Below are 9,507 nucleotides of genomic sequence, written 5' to 3'. Positions count from 1 at the left end.
ATTTAGACTGATGAGCCTGACACTTATAAACAGACTGGTGCCGTAAACAAAAAAACACTTATAAAAAAACACTTATAAAAAATTGAAAAAAGATCCGATAAATAAAATTACATCTAAAATTCATGAATTGGTCAAATCTTGGCTTGACAATGGCATCATCAGTGACTGTACATACAAAATACTCAATTGCACCAATGGAAATCTACCGAGAGCCTACGGACTGCCGAAAGTTCACAAGGCCGGCCTCCCTTTACGTATTATTGTCTCAGCGTTGGGTAGCCCGCTCTATAACGTGGCTAGTCTCCTCCAAAAGACCTTACACACGTCGATCCCGAAACCGAAATCGCACATAAAAGATAGTTGGTCCTTTGCGAAGTTTATAAACAACATGAATATTAATGATGACGAAACACTTATTTCACTTGACGTCACGGCACTATTTACGAACATCCCTAAAGATTTAGTATTAAAGGGAATTGAAAAAAGGTGGAACTATATTTCTAGCAAGACTGACCTCAATTTATCACAGTTTTTACACGCAATCGATCTTATTTTATCGTCCACTAGTTTTAGTTTTAACGGCGAAATTTACGAACAAATCTTCGGCAGCCCTATGGGATCTCCTTTATCGCCGGTCGTCGCTGATATTGTCATGGATGACTTAGAGACGCATTGCCTAAGCCTTTTGAATTTTAACATCCGGATATTCATTAGATATGTCGATGACATTTTTGCGGTGGTCCCCAAAACAAGTGTGGGCTTGATTTTAAAAGTTTTCAACGGATATCATCCTAGACTTAGGTTCACTTATGAAATTGAAACGAATGCGTCACTCAACTTCCTGGATACGACTGTAATTAGGAATGGCAACTTATTGATAACTAATTGGTATCGGAAACCGACGTTCTCTGGACGTTACATAAATTTCATTCTAACCATCCTTTAAAATACAAATTGAACACTATTACCAGCTTGGTTGATCGCGCTGTTTTACTTTCTAATGAAAAATTCCACGATGGCAATATTAAAATAATTAAAGAAATTTTGAACAACAACAGTTTTCCTAAACCAATCGTTAATAAACACATTGCCAAACGTCTAAACACTCTCAAAACACGTAACAACACGCTTAATACTCCCACTGACAATAACACAACTTTTGATTTTAAGAACTGCATACCTTTACCCTATATAAAAACGTTGAGTGATAGCATTTGCCGTACTTTAAATGAACTCCACATCACTACCTTATTCACGGTTCCTAAAAAACTTGATTGCTTAATAAGACGGGGCAAAGACAGAATTAACGACCTAAAACAAACTGACATAGTGTACAAAATTAACTGCAGGGATTGTAGGGCCACATATATAGGGCAGACTAAAAGGCATCTGTGTACGCGTCTCAGGGAACACCAGAGCGATATTAGAAAACACGCTAGCAATCTTTCTGTAGTGAGTGAACACCGAATATCCTATGGGCATGATTTTGACTGGGGAAAACCTGAAATATTACATAAGGAAGGACAGACCAGAAAGAGAGAAATAGCGGAGATGTTTTTTATTAAAAAATTTGACGACACCATCAATTTGCAAAAGGACACGGAGAATCTTAACGTTCTCTACGAACATATCATAAAAGAAATATAGCTGGTTTCTCCTCTCCGCTGCTTCCCTCTCTATGTTCTTGCCTTTTATTGTTTACGGCACCAGTCTGTTTATAAGTGTCAGGCTCATCAGTCTAAATTTTACCACCGCTCGGCTATGTCATGTTACAAACATTTCACGAAATATACCGTTCAACGAATTTGTTATTACTTACACAGTTTTCTAGCAACAAATAGAAACATTATACACGCGGTACAAATTTGGGTTAATTTATTACCCCGCTTGGCCTTTCACGTATGAGAAAATTAAGAAATGCTCTCTAGGGTTAATTATGTCGTTGCAGCAAATGAGCGAGAAATATGGATATGTATACTCACTTGTTCCAAGTGACCGAGGAGGCAGCGTCTGCACTTTCGTCACGTGAGCACCGCCCGGGAACCTTATCCTTCCCAAGACGGAACGAACGCACGGGGGCTGCCGGCGCGACGCGACCGCGTAATCCGGAGTAAATCGAGGGAAGGATCGGGCGTGGGCGATCGCGCGCCAAGATCGGCGGAGCGCGATGCGCCGATAATCGCTTCTGCTCACGGATAACAACGCGTCAGTGCTGTCGCGCGCGGAGCACGTCTCGGCTCGCGACCGGACACAGGTGCACCGTCTACTCCCGGACTCCCTTCGGACGGACACGGACGCGGGAGACAATCGAAGCGTGTCGCGCGAGATAGTCGCGGTTTACGACGGCGTACGACCGTCGTTCACGTTCGCGAGACGGACGAGACGGACCGACCGAGAGATCGCGGCAGATCGCGGCGACGCGAAACCGCCGGGCAGCCTCTCTTCTCGACGCAACGGCAATCGCAGTAGCGAGCAACGACGGTGCACCCTGTGTGCTCTTGGGCTTCACTCGGCACTGACGCCACGTCGTCCGTCACTCCGCGACAAGGAACGCCGGACGCGGAGAACGCACTCGCGAGAATAGGTCACGCAGAATGGCAGACAACACCCGTGACCGTATTCACTTTAGTCCGACGCGCCGCACGAATTCGATGTCCCGCGATCGTTTCCGCGAGGAGAGAACGCACTGAGTCTGGAATCCGTGGAATCGGCACCGAACCACGGACGAATCTCACTCCCGAAACACGAGACACGGACTCGCGCCGCGCGCGGTCGGCTGGAAAACTGAGACTAGTCGGAGTAGTCGGACGTTAGCCGCTATCGTAGGCGTAGACGACGCCACGACGCCACTCGAGTCGACGTCGGAATCAAACACCGTCTTTTTTTAATTCGGTCAAAACTATTGGCGATCGCGGGACCGATGATGACCAATGACGGGCGAGCGTCGCTCGAGCGTCCTTTTCTTTTTTGTGCACACGCGAGGAAACTAGACGAAAGGATTAGCAGCGGCGCAGCCGGAGCCGGGCTTGTTTACGTTGCCGGCGCGAATTCGTGGAGCCTTGATTTCGGAGAATTCGAGGATCAGGCGACGCGCGTCCGCTCACCACCGTCAATCACGTCACGTCTGTCGTCGATCGCCTCGAAAGATCGTCCGTTTATGACCAAATACGGCCGACTTTTTTCACGTAGCTCCTCAATCTTTCCCGGAATTCTTTCGCCGTCGCGGCACACCGCGGATACCCCCCGCGTATATCACAAGCTCACGACACCAAAACTCATAAACAAATCACGAAGACCACTTTCTTCTCTCTCGCTGCCGCGACGCCGCGTAGGCCCTTTTTTCCGGGACCAATTCTCGGAACGGCGATATCCTGGAGCGAAATACGCGGTGTACCAGTCACTTTTTGTCACTGTCAACAACTTTGTTTTGCCTTCCACCACTTTATTACGCGGGCACTCCCTTAATCCGTCGCTCCTCTCTCTCTCTCTCTCTCTCTATCTCTTTCGTTTTCTATTTCTTTTTCACTTCATTTGTCAGCGTGTTCCCCACTATATTTCTCCCTCTCTCTCTCTCTCTCTCTCTCCTTCCTTCACGCACACACACACGCACACTCTTTCGCCTTCTTTCCCTTCCTACTGTCGAAAACGCGCGATACTTCCACCGGCGGGCGACCGCGGCCAATCCGATCGCGAGCGAAATTAACCGGACGCGAGAACCGAGCGGCTTCGTCCGGGCCTTTCGGGCTTCGGCGAGCGAGCGAGCGAGCGAGCGAGCGTTGCGCAACCCCGTGGAATCACGCTCTCGTAGCAGGCGAGCGGAGCGATAGTTGCGAAGCGATTTTTCTTCTCCGTACGACCACCCTCCGCTCTCTCACTTGCTATCCCGATCGCGCGTGTTACTCTCCTCTCTATCCCCCTTTTTTTTTTTAATATAATATCTCCCTCTCTCTTCTATCGCGGAAATCGCGTGGGTTCTTTCAATCGCGGTCCCGTTCCGTGGCTGCTCGCTCGTCCGTTGGCGGGCTTCGAATGACGAGCTGCGATCGCTCCCCACGCAAACGCTCTCCGGCTCTCTCACTCTTTCTCCCTTGTGCATCGCGCGTTCTCTCCCTCGATCGCGCCGGCTCGGTTCGCTCTCCGTCGCGCCTTCCTCCCCTCGTCGCGTCCTCTCTCTTTCTCTCCACGTCCGCTCGGCTCCGCTCGCCAACTCCGTTCTCGCGTCGTCTCGTTCTCGACCTGGCGGCGTGCGCCAGGGTGAAAGAGAGAGAGAGGAATCGGCGCACCGCGCGCGTGTGTAGAGAACTAAAGAGAGAGAGAGAGAGGGGGGGGGGGATAGCGCGAGAGGGAGAGAGTGAAATGGCATGCAACGTGCGCAAGCGCCAAGAACGTATATACTTACCGGCGCTATCTACGAGGCGGTAAAAGCACCCCCCGCGAGCACCGACTTCCGCGGCGAGAAGGAAGAAGCGAGCGAGCCGAGCGTACCCTCTTCCTTCTCTCCGTCTTCTCCTCCTTCGCGAACGCAACCCCCGCTGCACCCTCCAGCGAGCAGGGGGTGCCCGGCTGCCTAATGTGAAACACGTATGCACGAGAAGGCCCCTCTGTCTGTCGCGCTATCTCTCCTCCGGATGAATGCGAGAGAAATATTTTTTACGGCGGCACACACACACACACACACACACACGGGGGAGAGCCGCCTGGCCATCTCATTAAGAGTGCACCGGCATGCGGATGTGAAAGGGCGAGAAACGGGGAAAGGGCGGACGGGAGAAGCCTACGAGAGGTGCTACCGCGCGTACGCGTATATATGCGCCAGGCACGCAATTAAAAGTCACGCTTTCGACGCCTCCGACTCCGCGAGTCGGAGAAGCGACGCGGACGTAAGGAAATCCGCGGTAATCTCCCCGACTTACGCGAAATACCGTCGTTCACTTTCGCGCGATGCCATTCGTAGATTCAAGATAAATACGGTTCTTAAGTACGTAACTAACGAACATTTAACGTACAGTTATAGCTCGTTTCTTCTCCCTTAAGAAGACTATTCGAACGTGTCTGTTGATTCTTAACGGCGCGATCCAAGATCGTCCGAATTTGTAATGCGAGGAAACTTACGACGCGCAATCCCGTTTAGTTTCGCTAAAATTTCGTTCCCCGATATCCACTCGATCATGTACAAACGTCCGAAGGGAACAAAAACAATTTCCTGCCGATATCGACGTTTTTGAGAATCGCTGTCACACATTTAAAAACTATTTCGTATACAAACGCACTGCTGATCGATATGTGAAAAATACTTCTCTTATACTTCATTGTCAACGATCTACTTTTAAACGCAATGTTCTTATAAGAGATATATATAAAGGAAGTGTGTGCGTGAAACCAGGAGAAATTATTGTGATTTCTTTTTTTCACTCAATTTTCACGAATTATATAATCCGATAAAGATACGTTTGATGCTACGATTTGCACATATTAATTTATGATGTAATTAAACATTTGTTACTTAAAGATAGGATTCTTCGCAATAAACCAACGTAGGTGCTCGTTATCGTAGGATAACAGCATCTTAAAGCGCAAATTCCTCTCTTAATTCCTCGCGGACTTTATCTCGTTGATTAGTGAGCCAAACAACGTGCGGAATAGGGAAAAAAATAAAGAAACGCGATAACTGAACAAAAAACTTTTTGAGTACGTGATTTGGACGGTAAAATCTGCATGGAGGTGCAAGACGCACCACCAAGGATCTCTGGCGCGAGTAACTTGGTCGCCTGCAGCTATTAAAGTACCCTTATCTAAAAACTCCCTTTAAAAGTGTAACGCTAAAAGAAATCCACCGCAGGCTACAGGAATCGGCTCACTTTAGGATCCTCTAGGAAGATCATATCTTACGCCTGTTTATCGACTTTGTTGACTCCTTAAACGTACTTCCGATACAATTTTCCGCTGGTCTAGCTTAGAGTCTCGTCGATATACGAAAAAGATTTCGTAACTCTCATTTTCAACGCATAGCATATAGTACACTATTTCTCTCTCTTTTTCCCTTTCTCTCGCACACATGCACACACACTGCGGCACGTTTGTGGTGCATCTCCGGGATAATCGATCGATACCGCCCATTTCTCCTGCGAGAGCAGTGAATTTGTTAGCGCATTTATTGAAATTTGTTTATGAAGCCATTCCACGCTAATGTAATTACGCTCACATTTTAACGCGACGGCGCGAACCACTACAGTAATTTTATTGTTGCATTTTCGTAGTTTAATTTTCCGAGCGCCGTACAGTGCACGCGCTGCGAATATTTTGGTACTAAACATCCGGACGTACTTAATAGCGAGAGCGCATAATTCTATCTTATATTTCGACAATTTATTTAAAAGCGATGTATAATATCGCCATATTTGCGATAAAATATCGCGGCAAATTAATTGTATTTATGTAATACATTGTTACTGCGTCGTGCCACTCTTATAGGTCATTATTATTTTGTTGACCCGCTTTGCAATCAATACGTTTAAAAGTATACCGGGTAATTTGAGACTTACAATTTTTAAGGTGAAACACATAAATCAGAAAATCTCATTAAAGAAACAACCGATGCACTTCGTCATTTCCGCATTCACAAATTCTACTACCGGAGATTACTGTGTGCCCAGAGGGAATTTAAAGAACAACGTACTTGGCCTTATTTTATTTCGATCTGTGATTTGTTGAAATTCCGATACGCACTTTAAGATGTTTGCGACATTAGTATTCCATTTTTTCAAAGATTCGATGTATTCGAGAATTCTCAAGTTCTACTTGAAAAAATGTATTAAAGATTTCTAAAAATTTTTGGCAATTAAATAAAAAAAAAAAAGAAAAGCAGAAACCTAAAATATCGCCAGAATGTATGTATTGTGCTTATATTTTTGCTTTCTTCCAAAAATCAACACGACAATCTTAGATTTAAGTGAGTTTGCGAACTGCGATCGATAGAAGCAGCATGTCGACGATCGCAACTTTTTGCCAAGCGCTTTAAATAATGAAAATCCACCCATTCTTGACGAACGCCAAAGAGACAGGGTAGAATTGCGTGCCACCTCGTTCCACAGTCGTGTGTTCGCTTTCATTTGTTCGACCTGTCTTCAAAAGACAACCGTCCTCGTCCGTGTATTGAACTTCCTCCTGCGATTAAATATTTAATACGCGGATCGATACCGTTCCGCACATCCACGCTCTCTTCGCGACACGAGCTATCCGGCTGCTCTATGCGGGACTCTTCCACTAACCAGTCCGAGAAATTACGAGCCGACCCTTCGCCTTTCTCATACGCAAACACACTCACGTATCTCACTATGTCGGACGTCATTCGCAATCTGCTTCGCTGCCTCTTTGAAGATGGCAACCACAAACCTCTTTTTCCGCTCGCAACTGATATGACGGAAACAAAAATACTGGATTTCCCTTATAACAATCGTTTCGGAAAAATAATTTCTGTTCCTCTTTCCTGACAAAGTGCCAGCGGAAAATTGAAGTAGAAATGTGAAAACACACATTCTACATATTAATTTTTTAAATAAGTTTTTAGGCTTTGTACATTAAAATTTTATTCAAATTTTACCATATTTTTACGAATTTTATATAGGCGTTACACTATCTTGTAATTAACTTGTTTTATAATTTGACATAATATATTTTATCCTTTCTTATATTTTTAGAAAATTATGAAATAAAAATTAAAACATTTATCTAGCTTATCGTGTAGATATTTTTGTTTGATTATATCAGTAATTTTCTAGTCAGTTTTTCCTCAAATCAATACATCACGTCTTAAATGTCAGCAGTATTTCATTGACATGGAACTCTCATACCCCCTGACGACGATTATCTTCTCCCATAGTTCACCTATGTCTCAAACGCCTACCATTTTGCGTCCTTTTACCTTTCCTAAGCCGCTCCGCACGATATGTCACGCCATTTTCTTGAACGCAACGTACGTTGCAATTCTGCGTCGACGGTAATGTCACGTTACCAAGTAGGAAGTAAAAATTTTCATGGCACCATGTCGCACGGCGTAGGTTGATACCACGTGCAAGATGAACTATAAGAAAAACTGGAAATTACCTAGAAAAACGATCGTTTAAGCGTAATGGCAATAATAAAGGAGAAAATCACTGCGACGGCAAAGTTAAGGGTACAAGATACGAGCCCTTTATTCTAAGAACGCCTTAAAACGGAATTTGAAATTCTTGTTAAAATGTAATACGATATTAAATATATTATAATTTGTACTAATTTGTAATCGTACCTCGTGTCCCAATTTCAATTCATCGTGTTTCATAATTTGTCGAGTATCCTAGAAAAAGAATGTGCGCGGCTCGTACATAAGGTTTAAAAGTAGCTCGATCGATAAAAGATAAGAAGTCGAACTAAGAACAATTTTGTGTCAATGACGATTTTATTTATGCACTTCTTTGCGTTATAGACCGCTCGAAGTTAAAGAGGAAGATATGGCAAGAACGTGGGATTTGTGGATTGATCTCTATCTCTCGACGTCTACTTTAGCTTCTACAGTCGAAGATAGTAAATTACACATGCTCTATAGATTTCTATGACTACGATATACCTCCTCTTCTCTTGTATCTCTCGTGCGATGGTCGTAACTATAAACGAGAATGAAATTCACTCAATAAAGTGCGACTGTACTGCCGCGCCGCGTCCGTACATATGTATGAGTACATACAAATGTACGGTTGGAATAAAAAGATTTTTCAGAGACGAGACTGAGTAGTACTCCCGGGTGTTAAAGTACCCTGGGCTTTTAAACTGGTTGCCCTAGTTTCCCGTCTCCCGCTCCTTCTGAATGTTTGATGTTGAAAAATTCGCGTACTCTCGGAACGCTGATCTTCTTTTAATTCTTCTTTCCGGTATCTTTCCGCTTATCTGTTACGGACGTATCTCTAGCCACGAGTACGAACGTAAGAAAAATCGCTGTACTTAGTGACATCTTAAGCGATTACTCGGCAAATAGTGCCGAACGAATTACCCATCCGCGTTGTTATGAATTAAAACTGAATTCTGGCAGTTATCTAATCGTACGCGAACATACATTTATGTTTGAACCAAACGTATCTTGTAAGAAGTAAGTAATTTTGTTTGCTTCTCTTCAAACGTGCTGGAGAAGATATATATTTGGTATCGATTTTATGTTTTCATGGTTGATTTATGTATTATCCTTACGAAGAAAATAAGGTAAAATTAATTCCTTTGAGGCACACTTGCGGAATTAGCAATTTACATCGAAATTTTATAGGGTTAGATGCGATTAGATATTGCGTCAAAGACAATCTGTCATCAAAGAGTATTAGTCAATCGCGCTTCCTATATAAACAGGCGGAGATTACTCAGTCGATGTGTAGTTCATACCGGTTAACGAGCTGACCGCACAGGACACCCATGGTTGATCCACATGCCGACCTCGCCGACGTTCAGACTCTGATCTTGCATTTGTGGCCAATCAGCAGCTTT

The sequence above is a fragment of the Temnothorax nylanderi genome, unplaced genomic scaffold (genome assembly GCF_030848795.1).
Source record: "Temnothorax nylanderi isolate EJ_2023f unplaced genomic scaffold, tnyl_v1.0 TNYL_tig0220_pilon, whole genome shotgun sequence".
Taxonomy (NCBI): Eukaryota; Metazoa; Arthropoda; class Insecta; order Hymenoptera; family Formicidae; genus Temnothorax; species Temnothorax nylanderi.
This window is presented reverse-complemented; position numbering follows the sequence as displayed.